At 49.9% G+C, this 27533-nt stretch overlaps 1 protein-coding gene across 4 annotated transcripts in view; it reads left to right on the forward strand.

Moving 5' to 3' along the window:
• The first annotated feature begins 7397 nt into the window (after positions 1 to 7397).
• Positions 7398 to 27533, forward strand: part of NCMAP (non-compact myelin associated protein) — a 40838-nt gene continuing 20702 nt past the window's right edge. The window contains exon 1 of one of the 4 annotated variants that reach the window (XM_005665097.4): positions 7398 to 7458. The gene's annotated coding sequence lies outside the window, so the exon portion shown is untranslated. Of the gene's footprint in view, positions 7459 to 22205; positions 22352 to 22438; positions 22642 to 27533 lie in introns of those variants that run through there. The other 3 variants (XM_003127704.5, XM_013999054.3, XM_084963379.1) reach the window with 3 other exon arrangements.

Genomic DNA, 27533 nt, shown 5'->3' on the forward strand with positions numbered 1-27533 from the left:
CTGGGGAGCACTCACATGGAAAGTGGCACCGTGTGCCCTACCGTTAATTAAGAACCATGGCTTCTGAGGCTTTTGGCCTTTGCGGCACCCTCCATCCCCTTGGCTGAGAGGCAAGGAATTGATTTCAGAATCAATTGGCCTGGTTATGTTTGCTGCTGCTGTTTTTGTGTGCTGGATGAATCGGTGTAGACTAGGAATTCTCTGGGTTCATGATTCTCCGGGCTCCATCTCTCCCTGAAATTGCATTCTAATCCTACATGACATTTGCCTCGTTTCCCCAGCAACCATCTCAAAAGCCATAAATAGCAGATGAAGGCTCCGAGGGCAGAAGTGAGAGACGGCACAGCCCCGGCCAGGAGATAAAAACCCAGGTGCTCAAAGGCTGGTTCCCAACAACACGCTCTGCTAACAAGACAATGAAGAAGAGCTCAGTGCATTCAAGTATTTTCCATGTGGAAAGAGCAGTTTCTTGTTATTTTTAAATCTCCCAGCACCTAAGGCTCCATATGGTACATTTGAAACCGGGGCGGTTTGTTGGGTAATTTTCTAAGCCATTTTCATTGACGTGTAAAACTGTTTTGCATAAACATCACCATCTCGACAGAAGAAAGAACATAGAAAAATCTCCCATTTTATTTACATTCCACCAAATTCCCTCCAAATCTTCATCAGCTAGACAGACATTTTATATAGTCGTTGGAGTCTGCACGTGCATTTTCATTTTCTTTTTACACACGCTTATGTGAAAACATACTATGTCTCCTCTCCTCTCAATATGCTGGCCACCCAGTGTGGGGGGTGGAGCGCGGAGATGTAGGGTGGTTTTCTCAACAGCAAGCAATTCTGTGACACCGGCTGGGTGTGCTAAAACTTAATTCTGACACCGTCCACCTGGAGTTAACATCCAATCCCACGGGTTATGGCTCCCACAGGTAGGGTTAGTCCTACAAGCCTGATACTTTGGATACCAACTAAATGTCCAGGTTCTCACCCGTGCTTCTGATGACCTGGTATGAAGCAGAGGTTCCCGTGACCCCCTCCTTGGACTCCATCAGTCTGCTCACAGAATGCAGGAAAACAGTGTACTTACTAGATTACTGGCTATTACAAAGACATTTTTTTGGGGGGGTGATCTATGCCTGCACCACAAAGTAGTTCCTGGGCCAGGGATTGAATCTGTGCCACCACAGCACCTTGAGCTATAGCAGTGACAGTGCTAGATCCTTAACCCACTGAGCCACCAGGGAACTCCAACAAAGGACATGAAAGGATGTGGATCAACAGCCATATGAAGAGAAACAGACAGTGAAGTCCCTGTGGACTCTGAGGTGAGAGACCCATTGCATTCTTATTTGCCAACTGGGGAGCTCTCTGAACCCTGTCCTTTTGGGGTTTTATGGGGGCTTCATTATACAGGCACAGTTGGTTAAATTTTGGCCATTGGTCATTGAATCAACCTCCACCTCCTCCGGTGTGGGGCGGGTGGCACTAAAATTTCCCAACCCTTGAATCACTTGGCTGGCCTGGCAACTGGCTCTCATCTTTAGGTTCCCTAGAGGCTTTCCAAAAATCACCTCATTAACATAAATTCAGGTGTGGTTGAGAGGGGTTTGTTTTCTGTTTTTGTCTTTTGTCCTTTTAGGGCCACACCCGAGGCATATGGAGGGTCCCAGGCTAGGGGTCTAATCGGAGCTATAGCCGCTGGCCTACACCGGGGCCACAGCAACGTGGGATCCGAACTGTGTCTGTGACCTACACCATAGCTCGTGGCAATGCCAGATCCTTAACCCACTGAGCAAGGCCAGGGATCGAACCCGTAACCTCATGGTTCCTAGTCGGATTCGTTAACCACTGAGCCATGACGGGAACTCCAAACAGGGTTTGTTATGAATCACAGAAGACACTCATTTCACCTTTATCACTCTGAAGCTATTTTAGGAACTGAGGGCAAAAACCAAACATTGTAACCAAAGCTGCCCCTCTTGTGCTAATCACTAAGGAATTACGGGGTTTGGGGAGCTGGGAGCCAGAAACCTTGGATAAAGACATATTTCTTACTAAACATCACAATTTCACATATGCACATTTCTACCCCTAGAAACACCTGGATGTTTGCCTGCTGCCTCTCTGGTGAAGGACAATGGCTGGTCATTCTCTATCACTTAGCATCATGACTGTTGCTAGTTTTTACATGCAGAACATCACTTGATAATCCCTTCGCCCAGTGTGGCACCTTAGATGATCTCTTCCTGGTTTGCGCAAGGAATAAGTCAAGACCAGTGGGTCGGGCAGGTTCTAGACTGGGAACTAGGAGCTCTGCCTTTACTACACATTTCCGCACCTGCTTGGGCTCAGACGGTGGGTGGAAGATCCGGGGCTGACCTGAACTTCTCGGAGCTGCATCCTGCTCAGCAGAGGAAGAGTCTGATTCTGGTCATGGAAGCTTCTGCTGCTCAGGACATGACCGCTCAGCAGCAACCAAACCACGACATGGTCTTCTTTGAATGTTCCTCCCCATCAGCAATTCCTGTCTGCCGGTCCTCCAAAATACATCCCACATCTGACCCTTTCTCTCCTCTGCCTCTGCCGCCACCTTTCCACATCACCTTCCTCCCTGGGCTCCTTTGGTCCATTCTTCTCAACCAGCCAGAGTGGCCTATTAAAAACATAGGTCAGGGGAGTTCCCACTGTGGCTCAGTGGGTTAAGAATAAGACTAGTATCCATGAGAATGTGGGTTCCATCCCTGGCCTCGCTCAGTGGGTTAAGGATCCAGCATTGCCCTGAGCTGTGGTGTAGGTCACAGACGCAAGGCTCAGATCTGGCATGGCTGTGGCTGTGGTGTAGGCTGGCAGCTGCAGCTCTGATTGGACCCCTCGCCTAGGAACTTCCATATCCACAGGTCCAGCCCCCAAAAGCAAAACAAAAACAAAACAAAAAACTAGGTCAGATCAGGCTGTTGCCTTTCTTAAACCCTCTGATGACTTTCCATGGTTCTTGGAATTAAATCTGAACTCCTCACTCTGATTTTTAAGACTTCATGAGATCTGACCTCATCCTGTCCACTCTGCCCTCCAGCCCCGACTCCAGTCAACCACACTCTCCTTATGGGATTTCCCTCCACCCAGCCCCAGCCCCAGCCCCTCTTGCACCTGCCTGCGTATCCTTTAGATCTCAGCCCACCTGTCTTCTCCTTGCAAATGGTCCTCCTTCCCTTTCTGAAGGAGCCCTGCCCCCCCCCACGTGTAATGATCAAAGAGAGCATGTTATTTCCTTCATAGGGCTTTTCACAGACTATCTTCCTCTTGTGTTACAATCTTTTGTGCTTGTGTATCAGCTGTCCCACATCTCCATTGGAAGGTGGAGGGTGGGGAGGGGCCCCCATTGGCTCTGCCCCATCTTGCAGAGTGCCTGGCCTATTGTGAACATTCAGGAGGATGTAATACCTAAATAAATCAAGAGATGAGGATTAGCTGGAGCCTTTTTATGCTTCTGCCTTGATGGGCTTGGCTTGTGTGTTTGACCTTGGTCAAGTCCGTATGGCGGAGTCTGGTGAGAGGGAAGAGTTTTACTAAACCAAACTTGGGTCTGCTCACCTGAGGCCAGCAAAGCCCAGCTACTGATTCTGGGTTGTGGTGAAGAAAATACAGCATTTATTGCAGGGAATCAGGCAAGGAGAATGGACTGCTGGTACTCAAAAGACCTGAACTCCCCTGGTCATCAAGCAAGGGTTTTTAAGGTAACATCAGGGGGAAGGGTGCAGGTACATGATCAGCTCATGAACGTTCTTCTGATTGGTTGGTGATGAGGTGAGAGGGTGATGTTTTTTGAATCTCAATCATCAGTCTTCTGGTTCTAACCAGTCTGGGGTCTACCTGCTTGTGGTCAGCATGTGGTCACCATGCTCACCGGGTTGGGAGGTGGGGATCTTAGTTTCTGCAGGACAACTCAAGGACATGTGTCAGATAGTTATCAATATCCCTTCAGGAGGAACTAGGAATCTTTGACTCTGTTTTCTAATCATTAACAGCTTGAGTCTGCTCTTTGGAACTGGGGAAGGTCAAACAAGAAGTAGGGGGCACAGAGGGGCTTGTATTGGGGAAGGCCCTGCAGGGTCCTGCTTGGTTTCAGTTTCATTCCCAAGAGCCTCAGGGCAGGTGTGTGCAAAGTCATTCTGACAGGGCAGGGTCCTGAGACGTGGTCCTGTGACCTGGTTGGCCTGGGTTAGGGGAGAAAGCAGAAAGGGGAGCAGAGCCCTGGATGACAGAGGGCTGAAGACCACTGAATCCCCAGAGGGGGGCCTACCAGATACTAAGGTCCCCTTTGTGTGGGCAGCCAGCCCCCTACCACTTAGCATAATCATTCTTCCATTTATCTAGCATTTTATAAGCATTATCTTGAGTTTCCTTCATGGCTCAGCAGTTAATGAACCCGATTAGCATCCATGAGGATTTGGGTTCGATCCCCAGCCTCGCTCTCTAGGTTAAGGATCCAGCATGCCATGAGCTGTGATATAGGTCTCAGGTGCAGCTTGGATCCTGCATTGCTATTGCTGTGATGTAGGCTAGTAGCTGTAGCTCTGATTCGACCCCTAGCTTGGGAACTTCTATATGCCATGGGTGCAGCCCTGGAAAAAAAAAAAAAAGCATTATCTCATTTTGGGGGGCTGTACCCATGGTATATAAAAATTCCTGGGCCAGGGATCAAACCCATGCCACAGCAGGGACACACGCCTCAGCAGTAACAATGTCAGATCCTTAACCCACTGTACCACAAGGGAACTCCAGCCTTATTTCATTTTTAATTCTCACAACTATACTGAGGTAAGTATATTATTATTTTTATCTAACTGGAAGAAACTGCATCTCAGCGAGCTTAAAAAAAAACTGTTCAGGAGTTCCCGTTGTGGCTCAGTGGGGATCTCGCTCAGTGGGTAAAGGATCCAGTGTTGCTGTGGCTGTGGTGTAGGCTCACAGCTGCAGGCCCGATTTGACCCTGAGCCTGGGAACTTCCATGTGCCTCAGGTGCAGCCCTAAAAAAAGGAACAAACAAAATAGTTCATATCTTGCAATTAGTAAGCAATGAAGTCAGGATCAGAACCTGAGGCCATCTGATTGCAGAGCCCTTGACCCCATGCCCAACCCAGAAAGAGCTTCTGGAAGCATCTTGAAGTGGCCTTCTAGATCTCAGGTCTCAGGACCAGCCCACCATCTCTCACCAGGAGCTCCTTGCCTTCTGTCTTCCCTCACAGCCCCTGCTTTGTGCACAGATCTGCCTCTCCCACCAGAAAAGCTCTTTGAAGCCAAAGATTGAGTCTCATGTTTTTGGTGAAGAAGTAGAATCACAGAATTACACTTTGCTTAAAAAATTGACGTATAGGAGTTCCCGTCGTGGCGCAGTGGTTAACAAATCTGACTAGGAACCATGAGGTTGCGGGTTCGGTCCCTGCCATTGCTCAGTGGGTTAACGATCCGGCATTGCCATGAGCTGTGGTGTAGGTTGCAGACGCGGCTCGGATCCCGCGTTGCTGTGGCTCTGGCGTAGGCCGGTGGCTACAGCTCCGATTCAACCCCTAGCCTGGGAACCTCCATATGCCGTGGGAGCAGCCCAAGAAATAGCAAAAAGACAAAAAAAAAAATTTACGTATACTTGGGAGTTCTCGTCATGGCTCAGTGGTTAACGAATCTGACTAGCAATCATGAGGACACAAATTTGATCCCTGGGCTCACTCAGTGGGTTACAGATCCGGCGTTGCCTTGAGCTGTGATGTAGCTCACAGGTATGGCTTGGATCCTGAGTTGCTGTGGCTGTGGTATAGGCCAGCAGCTGTAGCTGCAATTGGACCCCTAGCCTGGGAACCTCCATACGTCTCGGGTGCGGCCCTAAAAAGCAAGAAAAAAAAAAATGAAGTATAGTTGATGGTACACTACTATACCTTACAGGTGCATAATATAGAGATTCTCAGAATTTCACTTCTTAATCAATCCTTGTTAATAAATACCACCTGGAGTTCCCATCGTGGTGCAGCAGAAACGAGTCCGACTAGGAACCATGAGATTTTGGCTTCGATCCCTGGCCTCAATCAGTGGGTTAACGATCCAGCGTTGCCTTGAGCTGTGGTGTAGGTTGCAGACGCGGCTCAGATCTTGTGTTGCTGTGGCTGTGGCGTAGGCAGGCAGCAACAGCTCCGATTAGATCCCTAGCCTGGGAATCTCCATATGCCGAGGATGTGGACCTATAAAGACAAAAGACAAAAAAGTAAAATAAAATGAAATAAAACAAAAATAAAATTTAAAAAAAACAATGGCATATGACTTCTGAAAAGAAAAAGAAAAATCTCTAAAAAAAAAAAAAAAAAAAAAAAACCACCTGACCTTCCTATGAAAACACAACAGATCCTTTCTCAGTTCTCAGCCAACTTGGGAGGAAGTTACCAAGGCTTTGACAGCATCTCACAGCACCAGTGGCAAAGCAGCAGGCCCCCAAACCAAACACTTTCTGGAAGTAATTTGAAAACAGAATGAGGAAACCTGGAGTTCCCCTTGTGGCTCAGCAGGTTAAGAACAGGACATAGTGTCCATGAGGATGTGGTTCAGTCCCTGGCCTTCCACTCGGTGGGCTAAGGATTCTGCGATGCTGCAAACTGCTGCATAGGTTGCAGATGCAGCTCTGATCCCGTGCTACTGTGGCTGTGGCTTAGGCCAGCAGCTGCAGCTTCAATTCAGCCCCTCGTCTGGGAGTCCATATGCCACAGGTGCAGAAGTAAAAAGAGAAAAAAAAAAAGAATGAGGAAACCTGGCTGTGTGATTTGGGGCAACTCCTGGGCCTCAGTTTCCCTGTTTGTAAACGGAGAGGGGTTGGGATTCCCCTGAGATCTCTCCCTCTTTCTGTAGATATTGGTTGGAGGCCCATTGCGTGCTCAGGATAGAGTGCTGGGCTCCAGGGATCCATCCATAAGCCAGTCCGATGCAAGAAACAGTCCGATTCTACAGAGCAAGTTATTGACCCTCTCGAGCTGGCAGACCTCCTAGTGTAACATTTTATATGGTTCAGACCCCAACCGCCCCTACCCCAGTCCCTTCAATAGGATTAGCACAACCTGCTTTAAAGGCATCTGCACAAACCCCCCTGCAGCTCCCACAGGCCTGGTGAGTCTGTAAGTTCCCTTCTCCCGTCCGCCCTGGGAGAAGTGGTCTGGAGGGCTGAGCGCCCAAGGCGGAGGGTGGGGTTGCCAGACGTGGAGTCCCAAGAAGGACCCGGGCCGGGAGGGGCGCGAGGACACCACGGGGAGGCGCCGCCACGTCAGTGTCCCAGCCTGGCGCCCCCAGGGCAGCCCCGAGGATCACCTGCGCGGGGCGGGGCCGAGGGCGGGATCACGACGGGGAGAGCCAGGGTGGCTGAGAAGTCGCCGGCGGGAGACCGAGCGGGTGGCGGCCGGGGCGCGGGGCTCCCCGGAGCAGGTAGGAGGTGCAAGACGCCGGGGTCGCCGGGTCTGCGGGGGTCACGGGCGACCCGGCTCTGGCGCGGCGGCTCGCTGTTCACCTGCTGGCCGCACTCGGTGGAGGGGAGCCCGGAGAGGAGCCACGGGGCTTCCCAGCCTCGCACCCACCTTCTTTGGAGGGAGTGCCTGGAGTCTGCGCGCGGGGGCGGTGGGCGATGGTGAGAGGCTGGAGAGGCGAGGTTCGTCTTCTCCGGCTCTGGCCATGCGGATGGGACATGAGTACTGGTGCCAGGAGAGCATTCTCGACGCAGCGCGGACACCCACCCTGAATGCCGGCCTGTTTGGGGGGTTGATATTCTGGGCATCCAGCAGACAGATCGTTTCCTTGTCCCTCCTCCCCTTCAAAGCCTCTGACGGAGAATCCCCGGAAGAAAAGCTAGCAAACTGGCCCGCTGAGAGGTAGAGGGGATTTTGAACCATTCAAGACCTCTGTTGGTTTCACCTGCGAAAGGGGCGTCTTAATGGGTCGGCCCTGTGGGGAGGAAGATCTGCATAAAAACCCACAGCAGGGGGAGGAACCCAGGGTTCTAGCTCTGGATGGGCAAACTCCGCAGCTCCCAGGTGACTCCAAAGGAAAGATGGGAGGACAGGTTCTGTGGCCCGGGTACACTGGCAGGAGGAGGACATGGATGTGTCAAATACTAGAGCTGGCTTAGAGGACCAAGGAAGCCCTCTAGTCCTGGAGGAGAATCTGGAGTGCTCCTTGGAAGACGTGAGATTGAGCGCGGCTGGGAAAGAAAGCCTCGTGCTTTGGAATCAACCTGGGCTTGGAATCCCTGCCTTACCCCTTAGGGGGTGGCTAACTTAGTCTTGGCCAGGACCCTGCATTTCTCTACAGTTCAGTTTGATGTGCTCCTTGAACAAAGCAGATTCTTTGATATTGTCAGATAGTCCATATAAAGTGCTTAGCACTCAATAAATAGAAGCTGTTCATTTCCACTAGACTGGGAGCTTCTGGGGGCAGGGACCGTGTCTATTTGGTTCACCATTTTATGGTGTCTGGTATAGAGTAGATCTCACTACACATTTGTTGAATGAATGAACGATGAGTGAGTATGTAGTACGGCAGTTGCAATGTGGTAAGTCGTCAACAAATAGCAGTGAATTGAGAGATGGCCGATCCTAAGAAGATGCGTGTGATATAGGAGACAGGGTCTAGATGGATGGAGCAGTGTAAACATAAGCCCAGAGGAGCAGATTTGGGGCACCCCCTCTTCTGGGGGGGAGGGAGCAGAGGAGTAACGTGGTAAGCTTAGCCAGAGCACAGAGGGAGGGAGGGAGGGCACACAAAATCATGGAATCCTGAGTCCCAGCAGCCCCATGGCAGGAGATGAAGGAGCTAGAACTCTCCGTAGGCCAGATACCTTTCTCATGTCCTCTAAGTGTCCACCTCCAAGAGACAGCAAAGGACTGTGGGGACCTGATGGGAACGGAAGATAAAAAGGAAAAGGGGCTCCTGTGGCCCCTTTTGTGGGGATAGGAGATTCCTCACCTTGTCCTGCGGTCTCCTGGCTGGTGTTGAGGTGCTGCAGGGGGCAGTGTGGTGCCAGGCAGGACAGCTGCTGGGTGTGTACAGTGAGCAGGGGAACCTGCTGGGTCTCTGGGGAAATCTGCTCTCATGGTGTCAAATCAACAGCTTATCCCCCTGGCTGTTTCCTGCAGCCCTTATCACCCCTGTGCACTGTGGCCACTCCTGCCTCAGGCTGGGAGGGAGCTGTGTCCTCAGGGCGGCGCCACTCAGCAAAGTCAGGGGCCTTCAGCTTGTCTGACATCCTGGCAGGCAGCGTCATTGGGTTCCCATCTCCCTGCAGCGACTAGACATCCATTTGTGAGAAACCACGATCTGAAGTGGAGGTAAGGGAGTTCCTGTAGTGGCTCAGTGGAAATGAATCCGACTAGCATCCATGAGGACGCAGTTCGATCCCTGGCCTCGCTCAGTGGGTTAAGGATCTGGCGTTGCTGTGAGCTGTGGTGTAGGTCACAGACGTGGTTTGGATCCCATGTTGCTGTGGCTGTGGCGTGGGCCGGTGGCTACAGCTCCAATTCAGCCCCTAACCTGGGACTCTCCATATACCGTGGGTGTGGCCCTAAAAAGACAAAAAAAAAAAAAAAAAGAAGTGGTTAGAGATTTGGGACACACATCAAGAAGACATGGGAGGCACCGTGTCCCTCGAAAGAGCCAAGTTCAAAGCTTCTCCTTTTAGCACTTTCTGTAATTTTTCATGATACTGAATACCCGTTTCCCATGGAAACTCTGAGAGCAGAGAGCAAGCCTGCCTCCTTCCTCACCGTATCCCCCTACGACCATGTCCGGCCCGTAGTAGGCAATGAGTGAACGTCTGAGGAATGCACAAACCCAGGCTGGGGATGGGGGCCCTTGGCTCTGAGCGAGGTGGGTTCGGCGCTCCTTGATGAGCATTGATGGCAGGACTGGTGTAGACACTCACAGAAGTTCTTTTTCTCTGTCCCGTCCCCGCTGCCCAACTTGCAGGGCGCATCCCCCATCACACGTTCCGCGCCTCCACCCTCTCTCCCGCCACCATCAGTGTCTTTTCCTCAGAGAAGAGCCCACTGGGAGCAAACATTTACATCTCAGGGAGAGGCCTGGGCTCCATGCCCCTTTTCCCAGCCCTGCTGCCCTTGACCGTCCGTCCCCCCCACCCCAAGACCCTCTGGGGGCTCTGAGAGGAGGAGAGTGAAGTCCAAGCTGATCCCTGTCCTGTTGTTCCTGGGATGCGGGGTCACAGAGTGTGGGCGCTACAGAGCCCCTTAAAGGTAATAGAGGGCTCCCCCATTTCAAGTGACGAGACTGGAGTCCAGAGAGGATGAGATGCGCTCAGTCAGTGGAGAGCTGGGCATGGCCGGGGCAGGGGGAGGTGGGGGGGGGGGACCTGAAATCTCCGAGTCTCAGTGCTTCGTCACTACAGTGGGCCATGAAATTCTCCGGGAACTCTAAGTGTTGCAGCACTTCCCTTTACTTTCCAACTGTCCAAGAAAATGGAGTGGAAATTTAAAAAAAAGAAAGGTAGCTGGGACGCAGGTTTGATCCCTGGCTTAAGGACCCAGCACTGCAGCAGCTCTGGCTTAGTTCACAACTGTGGCTCAGGTCTGATCCCTGGCCCAGGAACTCCATGGGGCGGCAAGAGAAAAGAAAAGAAAAAAAAAAAAAAAGTAAAGTGGATTTTAAGTTGCCCAGTAAACCCTTTTAGTTAAACAAAACAAGGGAGTTCCCGTCGTGGTGCAGTGGTTAACGAATCCGACTAGGAACCATGAGGTTGCGGGTTCGGTCCCTGCCCTTGCTCAGTGGGTTAACGATCCGGCGTTGCCATGAGCTGTGGTGTAGGTTGCAGACGCGGCTCGGATCCCGCGTGGCTGTGGCTCTGGCGTAGGCCGGTGGCTACAGCTCCGATTCAGCCCCTAGCCTGGGAACCCCCATATGCTGTGGGAGCGGCCCAAGAAATAGCAACAACAACAACAAAAAAAAAAAAAACAAAAACAAAAACAAAAAACAAAACCTTGGCGTTCCCGCTGGTCCACAGTGGGTTAAGTATTTGACTGACATGGCTCAGGTCGCAGCTGCTGCTCAGACTCATTCATGCAACACTATATACAATAGCCCACCCCCCCACCCCCCCACCCTGGCCCAGGAACTCCCATATGCTGCAGGTGTGGTCATAAAAGAAAAAGAAAAACAAAACAGCACTTCACAAATGAGGAAAATAAAGACACCAAATTATATATATGCACTTATGTTTGAAAAGATACATGTTTGATACTGAAGAAAAACCTTCCAAAATAGGAAGCTCTCTAACCGAGGCTAAACATTGCTGGCCGGCAGCGCCTGTGTGAGATGCGGCCGGCACGGCTGCCAGGCAGGGCCTCTGCAGGCAGCCCAGGAGCAGCAGCACGTTTGTTTCTCCTAGACAAGCTCCAAGTGCCCAGCATCCTGCCCCTATCGGCGTCTCCATCTCCATCCTTCTGGCCTCCGGATGCAGTCATAGGCATCTGGGCTTCTGGGATCCCATTCTTGGCTTTGGGATCTGGCTGGGTGGATCCCTGTTTGTTTTCTTTCAAAGGAATTCCTTATCCGAAGGCTAGATCCTAGGTGGGCAGGAGGAGGCAGGAAGAGAGGAAGGGGCTGAGCCCAGGCAAGAGCCTGCCAGCGTGTCTCTGCAGAGTCTTGAGCCAGGCTGGGTGTAGGTAAAGCTGAGGGGTAGGGCCAGAGGGTGGCAGCAGGGCTGGAACCTTTCATGTGGTTTGAAACTCCCAGAGGTGGTGGCTGCAGTTTGGCCTAAGGAAGGAAAAGGTGTGCCAGGCTGTAAGACAGAGAGGCTTCCAAGCCTGTCGTGCGGGGCCTCCTGCCTGAGCCAGACACTCCTGAGCTGCTGGGGGCCCTCAGTGGGGCTGCCAGATCTCATGGTACCTGCTTGAGGTTTGAGGAGGCAGAAGAACGTGGCATCTCAGAGATCCTTGCAGACCCTGGCTGGCCAGCAGGCCTAGCTCCATCCAGGGTGGCCTCTGCCAGCAGTGAGGGTAGGACAGAGAGTAGGGATGCAGACCCCCACGTTCATGCCACGGGGTCTAGTTTAAGCCACATCACCCCTCTGAGCCTCACTTTCCTAATGTATTAAAGAGGATACCGTATCCACAGCAGCCCATAAATATCAATTTCCCCTCCCCTTCAGAGAAGCTTGTGTCTTAGGACCTGTTGAGCCAACTTTTAGGGCCCAGAAGCCTCAGGATTCTTCATTTCACTAATCATTCCTTCCTTCACTCACTCAGCCTCCAAAGCTGATGCGTGCCTTGGGGCTGCCCTGTGAATACAGACGGCTCTTTCCACTGCTATTTGTCTGGCTTCTTGTAGCAGCACCCCCTGCCCAGCCCCCACCCCTACCCCGGCACACATGGCCTGGCCTTGAAGGTTCCATCAAGGTGATCTCTTTGGAGTTCCCATTGTGGCTCAGTGGTTAACAAATCCGACTAGGAACCATGAGACTGTGGGTTCGATCCCTGGCCTCGCTCATTGGGTTAAGGATCCGGCGTTGCCGTGAGCTGTGGCGTAGGTTGCAGATGCAACTTGGATCCTACAAGGCTGTGGCTGTGGTGTTGGCCGGCAGCTGTAGCTCTGATTCAACCCCTAGCCTGGGAACCTCCATATACCACAGGTGTGGCCCTAAAAAGCCAAAAAAAAAAAAAAAAAAAAAAAAAAAAAAGAGTCAAGGTGATCTCTTTCAGTGTGTTGTGCAGTAAAAAGCAATTGTGTAACATTCCCAGACTGCTGTCCCTAATCCTGTAACCCTTCTCCGGGTTTCCTATGGTTTTAGCCTGCAGGTCCCGGAGGGAGAGGCACAGTTAATTCCTGTTTGCCCAGAGCTCACTGGTGCCCACACAGCTCAAAATGCTCCACATGCCTCCATCCCTTTAACACCCACAGCGGCCCAGGAAGTGAGACGTGTTATCCCCTCGTTCTGATGGAGGTTCCGAGACCACTTGCTGGTTGTCACCAGAACTAAATGGGGCCGCAATTTTGCCTTCATGAGCCCCTTCCTCCTAAAAAACATGAACAGTTACATTAAGGACCACATCGATATATTAAAACATTTTCTTCAACCTAAAAGTTCCTGTTTTCTTCCGATTTTGAAAGAGATGGGAACACTTTTTAAAAAAATTTTTTATTAGAGTTGATTGACGGTGTACTGTCAATTTCCACTGTACAGTAAAGTGACCCAGTCATACATATATATATTCTTTTTCTCACATTATCCTCCATCATGTTCCAGCACAAGTGACCAGATAGAGTTCCCTGTGCTATACAGCAGGATCTCAGTGCTTATCCACCCCAAATGCATCTACTAACCCCAAACTCCCAGTCCATCCCACTCCCTCCCCCTCAGCAACCACAGTCCATTATCTGCGTCCGTGGGAACATTTCTATGAGCCACACCAAAGTATTTTGAGCCCTGGGCACTTTGTCTCCTAAGCCCAGTAGAGACATAGACATGAGGCTAAGGAGAGACAAGGTGAGATTCAAGCCCACGCAGTAGGAAGTTCTAACCTCCTCTTTCTACTGCCCTTCTCAATTAAAAAACACAACAAAACAAAAAAACACAGGCGTTCCCATCGTGGCTCTGTGGTTAATGAACCTGACTAGTATCCATGAGGACTTGGGTTCGATCCCTGGCCTCGCTCAGTGGGTTAGGGATCCAGCGTTGCTGTGGTGTAGGTCGCAGACACAGCTCTGATCTGGTGTTGCTGTGGCTGTGGTCTAGGCCATCGGCTATAGCTCTGATTCGACCCCTAGCCCGGGAACCTCCATATGCCAAGGGTGTGGCCCCAAAAAGACCAAAAAAAAAAAAAAGAAAACCTGCCCCAAAACAAAAAGCAAACAAAAAAAACAAGCAAGAAACTGTAGGGAGTTCCCTTGTGGTGCAGCGGGTTGAAGCCCAGGAAATTCCACATGCCACAGGCACGGCCAAAAAAAGAAAGAAAGAAAGAAAAACTGCAGAAAAGGGACTAATTATTGGAAATCTTGATGCTGTGGTGGTATTAATAGTTCCCTCTGGAAAATGTAACTTGGTTTGTTTATTCACTTCCCCACCAATTTCCACCCCCTGCCTCGCTACTTTTTGACCGAAACTTTTCTGAGCGCCAAGCCCACTCTGTCCTCTTCCGTGGAAATTCTAGACACCCGACCTTGGCCTTCTCTCCAGGCTCAGACCTTCAGGGGAACTGGTTTGTCCAGAGGTCGAAAGGGGATTCATTTATCCTATAGAAGCAGCTCCAAGTCCCTACCTAATCCCCAGAAACAAGATAACTTGCCACTGTGATAATAGCAAGAGCAACGTGTGTTTTGAGAGCTCTCGGTGTGCTGGGCCTTTGTGGTCCCTTGCCATGTGCTCTCCTGAAGGCCTCAGGAACCTATGGAGAGAAATTATCATCTCTGTTTTGCAGATGAAGAAACCGAGGCTTAGAAAGACTAAGTGAGTTGCCTGAAAGTGTTGCCAGGAGGGGACTGAGCTGAGCTTGCTGGTCTGTTGTCAGATCCTGACCTCCATGGGCACAGACTCTTTCCTCCCCGTTGCCCAGCACAGCGCCTTGGTACAGACACACCCTCAGTGTGGAATGAATGCATGTTGGACTTAACTATCCACTGTCCTGCTCTCTAGGGATGCCTGCCTGCTTTGGCTCCCTGCTGCCTGTCTTGGAATAGTCCCTGCTTCCTGCCCCTGAAGTGCAGAAATTGGCAGCTATCATCCTGGGGCGGGCATGGGGGGATGGGATGGATGTCTGGGGCAACTGAAAGCCCTGGTGGAGTGAGGAATTGATCAAAACCAGGAAGGCGGAGTTCCGATCATGGCGCAGTGGAAACGAATCCAACTAGGAAGCATGAGGTTGCAGGTTCAATCCCTGGCCTCGCTCACTGGGTTAAGGATTTGGTGTTGCCGTGAGCTGTGGTGTAGGTTGCAGATGTGGCTTGGATTCTGCATGGCTGTGGCTGCGACATAGGTTGGCAGCTGCAGCTCCAAGTTGGACCTCTAGCCTGAGAACCTCCATATGCCGTGGGTGCAGCCCTAAAAAGACAAAAGACTAAAAAACCAAAAAAGTCCAGGAAGGCTCGGGCACTCACTCGCCCATCAAGGCCCCTCCAACTCCATCCCCCATCCCAACCTGTGGAATCTCACAGGAGGAGTCTATTGCCTCCCAAGGCTGCTTCCTGGAACTCAAAGATGAAACCTGACAGGCACTCTGGCACAGGGCCAGCTGGAAGGTGGTGGCTGAGGGAGTCTGTGTGGCTCTTCGCCCCAGGGCTCATCTTTTCCTCTTCTAATGCTTTGGCCCTTCCCCAGGATACATTGCTGGGAGCAAGTACCCCCAGGGGAACTTGAATTCACTCAACAAAATAATTTGCCACCTGGGAAGTACAACTATTCTAAAGATAGACAATTAAACTGCATATGCCATCTGAGGCAGAATGATCGAAGCAGATGGAGAAAATTTTTATTATTTATTTGTTGGCTGCACCTGTGGCATGTGAAAAGTTCCCAGGCCAGGGATCAAACCCATGCCACAGCAGTGACCCAAGCCACTGCAGTGACATCACCTGGTCCTTAACCCACTGTGCCACAAGGGAACTCCCGGGACCAAGATTTTAAAGTAAAGCATAATAATTACATTTTAAAAGATAAGAGCCGTTCCCTGGAGGTTTAGTGGTTAGGACTCAATGGTTTCACCACTTCAGCCCAGATTCAATCCCTGGTCTGGGAACTGAGGTCCCACATCAAGCCACTGAATACCATGGCAAATAATAATAATAGTAATAAGGGAAGAAATTCATAAAATAATGCAAAGAACAAGAAGCCGTAGGAGAGAACCAAGTCAAAAGATTAGCTGTGAAATATATAATATTTGAAGTAAAGGACATAGGAATTCCCGCTATGGCGCAATGGGATTGGCAGCATCTTGGGAGCACTGAGACATAGGTTTGATTCTTGTCCTGGCACAGGGGGTTAAGGATCCAGTGTTGCCACAGCTGTGGTCTAAGTCACAACTGTGGCTCGCATCTGATTCCTGGCCCAGGAACTCCATATGCCTCGGGGTGGCCAAAATAAATAAATAAAGTAGGAGATCCCGTTGTGGCTCAGCAGTTAGCGAACCCGAATAGCATCCATGAGGACTCGACAAGAATTAAGAGACCAGGAACCCCGGCCTCAATCAGTGGGTTAAGGATCCGGTGTTGCCATGAGCTGTAGTATAGGTTGCAGACGCAGCTCAGATCCCGAATTGCTGTGGCTATGGTGCAGGCTTGCAGCTTCAAGCTTCAGCTCCGATTGGACCCCTAGCCTGGGAACTTCTATATATGCCTTGGGTGCGGCCCTAAAAAGACAAAAAAAAAAAAAGAAAGAAAGAAAGAAAGAAAAAGGATCTGGCATTGTTCGTTGCTGTGAGCTGTGGTGTAGGCCAGCCGCTGCAGCTCCGATTCAACCCCTGGCCTGGGCACTTCCATATACCGCAGATGCAGCCCTAAAAAGACAAAAAAATTAAATAAATAAATAAAGAAAGAACACAATATGTGGCATAAATATCAGGATGGCTACCACTGAATTAGCAACTAGTAAAGAGGAAAATCAGATTGAAAACTATCCCAGAAGGAAGCAGGAAAAGATAAAGAGATAACAAATGAAAAAGCAGACCTAAGAGAGATGGAGAATAGTAGATATCCCAAAAGAAGAGAAAAAGAAAAATGGAGAAGAGGAAAGACTTGAAGAAATAATGGACATTAAATAATCCAGAATTAAAGGAAAATGAATAAACACCTATTGAGAGGATTCACAGAGTAGCCAACAGTAGAAATAGAGAAAAATGCACACAGAGATATCAGGGTAAAATGGAGAATAGGAAAGACTAACAGAGGAAGGGCAGAGAGAAGTAGCATCCCTTACAAAGGGGCAAGAATCAAGAGGAGTCCCCATCGTGGCTCAGCGGAAACGAATCTGACTAGTACCCATGAGGATGCAAGTTCCATCCCTGGCCCGCATTCAGTGGGTTAAGGATCTGGCATTGCCATGAGCAGTAGTGTAGGTCACAGAGGTGGCTCAGATCCCACGTTGCTGTGGCTCTGGTCTAGGCTGGCAGTGGCAGCTCCAATTCGACCCCTAGCCTGGGACCCTCCATATGCCTCGGATGCAGGCCTAAAAAGAGAAAAACAAAACAAAACAAAAAAAGCAAAAAAACCGAAGTGACAAGAATCAGATTGACATTATTTGCCTCAATAACAACACTTCATAAAGGAGATCAAAGAGTAATGTTACTAAGAATTGAAAGAAAAGAACCCTTTCAGTCCAGAATTTTAAAGCCAGCCAAATTGTCATTCAAACATGAGGTCATACTAAAAATATTCTTAGGCAAATAAAACCTCAGAAGGTGAAATACACAAAGACCCACAGTGAAAATTCTTGTGGAGGAAATACTTAAATAATAAAAGAAACAACCAGAATCTTGGTTGATGAGACAAAGAATTGGGGCTTTATTCTGTAGCCAGCTCGAGGCATTGATGGTCTTGGAATGATGGAGAGACAGTCTGGGGAAAGCCAAGGTCTCTGCAGTTCTAATTCTTTGTCCAAGGGAAGAAGTCTGGCAGCCTCTGTTCCTTTACAGTTGTGTATCACATTGGAGTGAAAAAAAACACACTGCCCCAATCTACTTAACATTTATTGGGCAATTACTGATGCCGTGTGCATGGCTCTGGGAGTTCATTGCGGAACTAAGCCACTGGACTCTCCTGGAAATTCTAGTATTTCTGCATTCTTTCTGTAGCTTCTAGATCACCATTTAAACGTCTCATGGACCCACTTTGCTAGACAAGTGTCCTGGTTTTCGACCAAAAAATTAGGGCACACGTCCAAGTCCAAGCGACATGAGAGCCCAGAGGAGGGTGCAACTTGGCCTTGGCATCTGCATGGAGCTGAGCAAGGGGCTCCGATGGCCATCACCAGAGTTTGGGGAGCCAGAGCCCAGAGAGTTCAGGGTAGGTCCAAAGCCACCCCATCCTAGGGCATCTGCTAAAGCCCATCTCTCCCACGCAGCTTCTATGTGTGCATGAATTTGTTTCTCAAGGAGCTCCTAGAACAGAAAGAAGACAGACCTATCTACCAATTACCGCACTTCCAAGTGATAAGCGCTGTAACCAAGGTACCTATAAGATGCTGTGAAAAGTCTCAGAAGAGACCGACCTACGTGAGTTTGATGGTGAGGCTTTGGGCAGGTCCTGGAGAAGGAAAGCAGCATCTATTAGCACCCAGCATGCATCAGGCACTCATTCTGCTAAAGGGTCTTTGTTTGTTTTGTTTTGTTCTTATGGCTGCACCCAGGGCATATGGACCAAGGATTGAACCTGGACCAAGGATTGAACCTGAGCCACAGCTGTGACCTACACTGGATCCTTTAACCCACAGTGCCAGGCAGGGCTTCAAGCCCATACCTCCACAGCTACCCAAGCAGCTGCAGTTGGATTCTTAATCCACCGTGCCACAGCAGGAACTCCTTTGCTAGAGGTTTGATGTGCGTTGCTAAATGACTTAACGCATGCAAAACTCTCATAGATCCCTGGTTTACGCAGTAAGCCTAAGTAATTGATACTCATTATTAATGATTAGTATCTCGTTTGATTGTTGCAACCAGGAAGGAGGAATCACAAAGTCTATTCACAGCTAAGGAAACAGTCTTAGGGAGGGCATGTCGCAAGCCTAAGGACACTCAAGCCAGAATTCAAGCCCACGTCTTAATTCTAAAACCCACCCCTCTGTCGCTTCCAAAATACTGCCATTTGGAGGGACGAGGAGGACATTCCAGGCGAGGGACAAATCCTATGGGTGGTGGGAGGTGGGGACTCAATAGTCCCAAAGAGCCAAGGTTCAGAGTGTGGGACGGGACAGGAGGCAGGAGAATGGTGGGAAGGGCTTGGAATGCCAAGCCGGGGTGCGAGGAGCAGCCTTTATTCTGTCTGCAAGAACTGAGCCAGAGGGCCACGCCCCACCCCGGCTCACCCTGAAATCTCACCTCCCAGGTCCCTCTCCTATGAAAACATGTCACCTGATGTCCTTGTCCTTCAGGTCAGGGCTGGAACAAGGTCTCCTGACTCCGAGCCCAGAGCTCACTCGTCCTCACGGCCTCCCTTTCAGGCTGTGGTATTTGCTCAGAGCCCAAGGCCTGGGGCAGAGAGCACAACAATATCTATGTCACCCTGCCTCCTGGAGGCCCCCAGGGGCTGTCTCCCAGAGAAGCTCAGTTCTGTAACCCCGAGCTGACACAGCAGGAAGGAGCAGGAAATAAGCTGTAATTATTCTTTCTCCTCAGCCTTGGACAGCTTTTGGATGGCTTGGCTTTGCCTCTCGTCTTCCTCATCTTTTTTTGGTCTTTTTGGGGCCACACATGCCAGGGTTAGGAACTCATTCTAGAAAGAAGCATGAATATGAGCAGAGGCAATTAGTGCTACGGGCTGCGTGTGTGAAGAACACAGGCTCTTTGGTATCTCTAAAGTATAGTTCATAAGCTCCATGTGGGCTCAAATGCCAGACCTACACTGTCTCCTTTTTTTTTTTTTCTTTTTTTTTTGCCTTTTCTAGAGCCACTCCCATGGCATATGGAGGTTCCCAGGCTAGGGGTCTAATCAGAGCTGTAGCCACCAGCCTACGCCAGAGCCACAGCAACGCAGGATCTGAGCCGCGTCTGTAACCTACACCACAGCTCAGGGCAACTCCAGATCCTTAACCCACTGAGCAAGGGCAGGGATCGAACCCGCAACCTCATGGTTCCTAGTCGGATTTGTTAACCACTGCACCACGACGGGAATTCCCCTACACTGTCTCCTTTTTATCTTCAGTGTTTAGCCACATCTCTAGCACATTGTGTGTGATTAATGAATATTTACTAAATGAAGACATGTGAAGAGATGAACAAATGAATGAGCTGTTTAATATAGTGTCGTTTAATATAATATGAGCCACATGTATAATATTAAATGTTCTAGTAACCACATTAAAAACCTAAAAAAAAGAGTTCCCGCTGTGGTGCAAAGGGATCAGCAGTGTCTTGGGAGCGCTGCAACGGAAGTTCAGTCCCCAGCCGGGCACAGTGGGTTAAGGCTCCAGTATTTGCGGCAGCTGTGGCTTTGGTCTCAAGTGCAGCTCTGATCTGATCTCTGGCCCAAGAACTCCATAGCCACGGGGTGGCCAAAAAATACAATTAAAAAAAAAAACTAAAAAGAAACATTAAATTTTGACAATATATTTTATTGAACACATATCCCAAATATTATCCAACATCTAAGCCATATAAAAAAATTGCTGAGATTTTTGTATTCTTTTATTTCGTGCTAAGTCTTTGCCGTCATGTGGGTATGTTACACTTACAACACAGTTCAGACCAGCCACATTTCAAGGACTCCATTGCCACAGACGGCTAGTGGCTGCTATATTGGTGAGCCAGCTTTTTAAATTTTTATTTATTTATTTTTTTGTCTTATGTCTTTTTTTTTTTTTCTTTTTGTCTTTTTGCCTTTTCTAGGGCCGCTTCCTGCTGCATATGGAGGTTCCCGGGCTAGGGGTCTGATCAGAGCTGTAGCCACCGGCCTACACCACAGCCACAGCAACGTGGGATCCGAGCCACATCTGCAACCTACACCACAGCTCACGGCAATGCCGGATCCTTAACCCACTGAGCAAGGCCAGAGATCAAACCTGAAACCTCATGGTTCCTGGTTGGATTCGTTAACCACTGTGCCACAACGGGAACTCCTGTCTTATGTCTTTTTAGGGCCATACTCAAGGCATATGGAGGTTCCCAGGCTAGGGGTCTAATCAGAGCTACCAGCTGCCGGCCTACACCACAACCACAGCAACGCCAAATCTCAGCTTCGTCTGTGACCTACACCACAGCTCACGACAACACCGGATCCTTAACCCACTGACCAAGGCCAGGGATCGAACCCGCAACCTCATGGTTCCTAGTCGGATTTATTTCCACTGCACCATGACTGGAACTCCAGCACAGCTCTTTTTTATTTTATTTTTTGGCCGCACCTGGGGCATGCAGAAGTTCCTGGGCCAGGGATCAAACCCATGTCACAGCAGTGACCCAAGCTATAGTAGTGACAACACCAGATCCTTAACTGCGAGGCCACCAGGGAACTCCTGAGTACAGTTCTAAATGCTGCTGAAAGGTACCTCCCAAACAACAGTGAGTTTAGAGGTGAGAGAGGTGGGATTTGAACCCAGGTCCACCTGAATCCAAACGCTTTTCTCCTCTACACCATGCTGTTTGCAAGTTCATCATGTTATTTGATTGAGTCCTCGCAGCCTAAAGGGTGGGATAAATAGCCCCGTTTTATTTTATTTTATTTTATTTTTATTTTTTGGTCTTTTTAGGGCCACACCCGAGGCATATGGACATTCCCAGGCTAGGGGGCTAATCCTAGCTGTAGCCGCCAGCCTTTGCCACAGCCATAGCAATGCCAGATCCTTAACCCACTGAGCGAGGCCAGGGATCGAACCTGCCACCTCATGGTTCCTAGTCAGATTTGTTTCTGCTGCACCATGACGGGAACTCCTAAACAGTCCCATTTTAAAGCTCAGGAAACTGAGGCCCGGAGGAGAAGGAAGCACCTTGCTCACAAGTCCCTTCCTTGTACTCAGCGTGGGGAAGTAGTCCCACCTCCAGAGCCCCTCCCCACTGCCCCCTGCCCTCTCCAAAGCCACATGCCAGTCTCTATCCTTTGCCTTCAGGATGGCCACCCTGCACACATGGCTCCCCTGCCTTTCTTCCCACCTCCCTGCTTTTGTCTGGTTTCCCAGCGCATGGAGGGGCTGCTCAGGTCTGCACGGTGTCCACATCTCACCTCCTAGCAAAGCTGGGGGCTGGTCCTGCCATCAGAGAGGGAGAGAGAAAAGAACGAGCGAAGGTTTCAATGAACCCTGGGTCCCCCAGACAAATGCCCCTCTGTATCTCGGTGCCTGTTGTGACTGGCTGTGGGCCAGCTCTCACTGCGGGCGGCTTGAATGGCCCGGATTGTTTCCCCACCTCCTGTCCTGTCTGCAGTCCAGCGCCTACCAGGCCCCAGCTTGGGCAGGAAAGGGGAGGGGTGTTCCTTCTGGAATGGAAGGTGTGGGAGGCAGGCAAGTTTCGGGGAGGGTGAGGGCCACGTCCTGAACCAAACCAGGAGGCAAGAGAGTCACAAGATGGAAGGAGCATGAGAGGGAGGGCACCGGGTCCCAGCTGTGCACTTTGCAGGAAAGCAAACTGAAGACCAGGCAGAACGAGTGACTTGCCCAAGGTCACACAGCAGGTGAGTGACAGAGGTAAGACTCGAAACCTGAGCCAGCTTCCAGCCCAGAGTTCTTGCGCCTCACATCAGGCTTTACTGTCGGGCTTTTGGTGGTGACCCTGCCAAACAGGAAAGGTGATAAGTGCCCAGGACGTTGAAGTCACGTGATACAGTTACAGGGTCCTACAGTTCTTTGAATTCCATACTAAAGTGCAGACACTCCAGATAGAGTTCACAGCAACGCCTTCACGACAAAGACCTTGAGATTGGTCAAGCTCTTGGAGGAGACGGAGAGGCAGAGAATCAAAGCGAGACCCCCGAAAGGTCAGCGTTAGGGATGAGCTCAAATCATTGGAAGTTGTTAGGGGCCCTGGGCTCTTAAAAATAATAATAAGAAGAAGGGTAGCCGGGGTGCCACGGGACAGGCACCTGGTTCCCAGGGGGCGTGGGTTTGGGTTTTTCCCCTGCACTCCCACCCCCAGTTTTTCTTCCTCCAGAAATTCACAGTGGCCTGTCCGTGGGGGACACAATTCAGTTACATCGATGTGTTCTTGCTTTAATAGATGCCAGTGAGAAGGAACTTGGAAACCTCAGTTGGTGCATTTTAGAAACGACGCACAGTCCCCACTGCCAGGTGGTGGAGGGCAAAGCTGAGGGGGAGACGCAGGGCGGAGCGGGACCTTTGGTGCTCAGCAGCTGGTTCACTTTGGCTCTTGCTATTGTTGTTACTAATCTTGTCTTGAATGAATCAGACAGGAGTTCTGGAAAATGAACCAAATGAATAACCAATGAACCTTCTTGTCCGCATGCGCCGTGCGCCTAGCCGGCCCTCAGAGTTCCCCATTTGTAAGCAGAGGGCTGTGGACCCGGTGGTTTTCAGACTGGTTTCCAGCAGATGCTCTGAGCACAGGAGTTGACTTCCACGGCTGCCACAGAGGGCGTGGGCAACAGTGAAAGAGACGTTGTGGGGGCAGGAGCAGGAGGGGGGAGTTTGGTTCCTTAAGCCTTTTGGAGGAGCTGAATTTTCCATCCTAGGTTCACCCCTCAAACTCTCTAGCAGAAGAGTGGGTCTCCTTTCCTCCCAGGACACACACCCAGAAAACCTACCAGTTTTTCTTTTTTGGCTGGCGGAATCTGCTTGCACCCCCCTCCTCCCCTGAGTTGGACTGGCTGCCCCCAACCTGCTGTGGGGCCACCCCGGGCACTCACCCCCTGCTCCCTGAGTCCCGTGAGCTGTCTGCCTTGCTCATGCATCCCCAACTAGTGGGGCAAATCCTCCCGGAGTGTCCCAGGAAAAGGTGCATGGGGTAAAGTGGATTTTTTGTGAAGCTTCGTATGCCCCGCAATGTTTTGCGAAGCTTCGAATGCTGCTTTGTAAGATAAAGTGTTCTTCTGCCTCACACTCAGTATTTAGTTTGGCTTGTGGTCCACTTCTAGGCTGGAGCTTATTTTCGCTCAGAATTTTGGAATTATCTCAGAGCTTCAGTGCTGCTGCTGTCAAATCCACTGCCATTCTGCTTTCACCTAAATATAGATCCTTTTATTGGTATTTGACCTTATTTTTTAAATCTGTAGATAGGAGGGAGTTCCTTTCGTGGCGCAGTGGAAATCTGACTAAGAACCATGAGGTTGCAGGTTTGATCCCTGGCCTCGCTCAGTGGGTGAAGGATCCGGCGTTGCTATGAGCTGTGGTGTAGGTCATAGGCGCGGCTCGGATCCTGCATTGCTGTGGCTCTGGCGTAGGCCAGCGGCTACAGCTCCAATTGGACCTCTAGCCTGGGAACCTCCATATGCCACGGGAGCACCCCAATAAATGGCAAAAAAACCAAACAAAACAAAAATCTGTAGATAGGAGTTCTCTTGGGGCAGATTAAGGATCTGGCGTTGTTACTGCAGCGGCTTGGGTGGCTGCTCTGGTGAGGGTTTGATCCTTGGGTTTGATCCATCGCTGGGGAACTTCTGCATGCAGCCAAAAGGAAAAAAAAAAAATCTATAGATGTGTATGGGATATTTTCTTTATTCCCCGTGTTCTAAAAAGTCACAATGGTGAGCCCCATTGTGGGTCTTTTTTATTCATTGTTCTGGGACTCTATGGGTCTTCTCATTCTGAAAATTCTTGTCCTTAATTTCTGGTAAATGTCCAGATATTCTTTGATAATTTCCTCCTCTTGATTTTTTTCTGCTTAATCATTTTGAAATTCATTTTATTAGAATGTTGGATCTCCTGGAGTAATTTGTTGTTGTTGTTGTTGTTTTGGGCCGTGCCTATGGCATATGGAAGTTCCTGGGCTAGGGATAGAACCCATGCCACAGCAGTGACCCAAGCCACAACAGTGACCCAAGCCACAACAGTGACAGCCCTTTCCCTCAACCCGATTTATAGCCAGAGTTTCAAAGTCAAAGGTGCATATGAATTGTCTGGGGATCTGAGTAATAAAGGGCATTTCTCATTCAGCAGTTCTGAATGAAGCCCAAGATTCTGCCTTTTCTTTTCTTTGTCCTTTTTTAAGTTATAATTAAAGTATAGCTGATTTATGGTTCTTCAATTTCTGTTATACAGCAAAGTGACCCAATCACACACGGTCCCCTGTGCTGGACCTTCTTGACAGGGCTGGAGGGTTGCCCATGCTGCTGCCCAAGGCCGCACTCTGGATGGCCAGGGTCTGGAGCAGCGCCCTCCAGTGGAACTTTACGCAGCGGTGGACACACGCTAGACCCGCGCTGAGCAATACGGGAGCCACAAGCTCCGTGGATGTTAGCGCTTGAAATGTGGCGAGTGGGACTGAGGCGCTGACTTCTAATTTTATTTAACTTTCCTTAATTTCATTTAAATTTAAACAGCTACAGGTGGCTATCATCCTGGGCAGTGCAGGTTAGCCTCCCGATCCACCATCAGCAGAGGGTGGACTTAGCGTGTTCTGCTCAGGGGGAGGGGACCTAAAGCACGGAGGGTGGTGGAGGCAGTTGACAGCTGCAAATTCCCCTTTCCAGCCCCACGTGGCACCCTGGATTTGGAGGGCATCCGCAGAGTCCCCCTGGGGTTTCTTTGGTGCCATCGGCTTTTATTGGGCTCCCCAGTCTGCAGGGTCATGCTGCTAAGTCACATTGAGCTGTCAGCTTTCCCAGCTTTTAAAGCTGGACTGGGGAGTTCCTGTCTTGGCACAGCGGAAATGAATCCAACTAGGAACCATGAGGTTGCAGGTTTGATTCCTGGCCTTGCTCAGTGGGTTAAGGATCCGACGTTGCCATGAGCTGTGGTGTAGGTTGCAGATGTGGCTTGGATCCTGAGTGGCTGTGGCTGTGGCATAGGCCGGCAGTTACAGCTCCAGTTTGACCCCTATCCTGGGAACTTCCATATGCCACGAGTACAGCCCTAAAAAGCAAAAAAAGAAAAAAAGAAAAAGAAAGAAAAAAGAAAAAGCTGGACTGGCCTTTCAACAATGTAATTGGCGTCTCTCTTTTCCCTTTGTCTTGTGGATCTATACATCCTGATGCCTTCACTGTCATTCATGGGGGTTTTTAGGAGGAAGTGGAAGTGAATATTTGTGGTCCATCTGCTCTGTTTAACCAGAGGTTCCTCCTGTTTTTTTTTTTTTTTTTTTCCCGTGGCCATGCCTGCAACATGTGGAAGTTCCTGTGCTAGGGACTGAACCTGTGCTACGGCGGCAACCTGAGCCTCTGCAATGACAACCCTGGATCTTAAACCCAATGCACCACAAGCTGTAGGCTCCATTTGACCCCTAGCCTGGGAACTTCCATATGCTGCAGATGCAGCTGTAAACAAACAAACAAACAAACAAACAATCCTGTGCTTAGATAACTTTAGGTGGCAAAAGGGACTTTGCAGATGTGATTACTTTAAGGATTTTTGAGAAGGGAGATTCCTCTGGATTACCTGAGGTGGGGGGCAAAGTGATCGCAAGGGCCCTTATAGGAGGGAGGCAGGAGAGTCAGGGAGAGAGAGGGCGATGTGAGCATGGCAGCAGAGGTCAGAGGGGAGATGCTACACCGTTAGCTGGAAGGTGGAGGCAGGGGCCACAGGCCACAGGCTGCAGTGGTGCACAGAAGCTAGAAAAGGCACAACAGAATCTCTTCTAGTGCCTCCAAAGGGAGTCCAGTTCTGCCAACATCTTGATTTAAACCCTGATTTTAGGCTTCTTCACTTCCAGACTATAAGAAAATAAATTTGTGGAATTCTCCTGTGGAGCATTGTGTTAAAGTTTCCAGCGTTGTCATTGCAGCAGCTGCTGTGGCTCAGGTTCGATTCCTGGCCTGTGAACTACCCCATGCCATGGGAATAGCCAAAAAAAAAAATTGTGTGTGTGTGTGTTTTAAGCTGTAATTTGTGACAGCAGCCACAGGAAACTAATGCATCTCTGCCATATATTAGCACCAAGACCTTGGGTGACTTAACCTCTCTGAGCCCCAGGGCTTTTTTTTTAATCTGGAAAACAGAGATAATGCATGTGAGAAAACGAGTGTGAAGTGCTCGGCATGGTGACAGACACACAGTAAGCCCTTGATACATGGGAGCCGCTGTGGCCATCAGCCTTCTCCCTATTGGTTGTCTACACATAGATGTAAGTACAGGCTGGACAATTTCCTGTTTCTCTGGACCTTTCTGGGGACAAAGGATAGGAAACTGTTCCGAGACAGACCTGTAACTCTAGTAGTTCTCAACCAGGGGCAACTTTGCGTCCCAAAAGACATCTGAAATGTCAGGAGACATTTGGGGTTGTCATAAGGATGCTTCGGGCATCTGGTTGGGAAAGGCCAGGGATGCTGCTAAACATCCCGCAGTGTGCAAGATGCCTCCACAATTTGCCATCTGGCCCAAGTATAAACAGTGCCGAGGCTGGAAAATGCTGCCATTCTCTGGGGTTTTGTGGTATGTCTTGGGCTCGAGACTTCAACATGTAGTAAAGATAGCAAGGAGTTCCCGTTGTGGCTCAGCAGAAACGAATCTGACTAGCATCCATGAGTAAGCAGGTTTGATCCCTGGCCTCGCTCAGTGGATTAAGGATCTGGCATTGTCATGAGCTGTGGTGTAGGTTGCAGACGCAGCTTGCATCCCAAGTGGCTGTGGCTGTGGTGTTGGGTGGCAGCTGCCGCTCCAATTAGACCCCTAGCCTGGGAACCTTGGTATGCCATGGCTGTGACCCTAAAAAGACAAAAATAGATAAGTAAATAAAATAAGAAAAAGAGTGAGCAGAGTC

This window comes from Sus scrofa, chromosome 6 (genome assembly GCF_054392235.1).
Source record: "Sus scrofa isolate SSC_HxYL_T2T_F1_AM1 chromosome 6, Sscrofa_HxYL_maternal_Yorkshire_Landrace_v2.0, whole genome shotgun sequence".
NCBI classification, from domain to species: Eukaryota; Metazoa; Chordata; class Mammalia; order Artiodactyla; family Suidae; genus Sus; species Sus scrofa.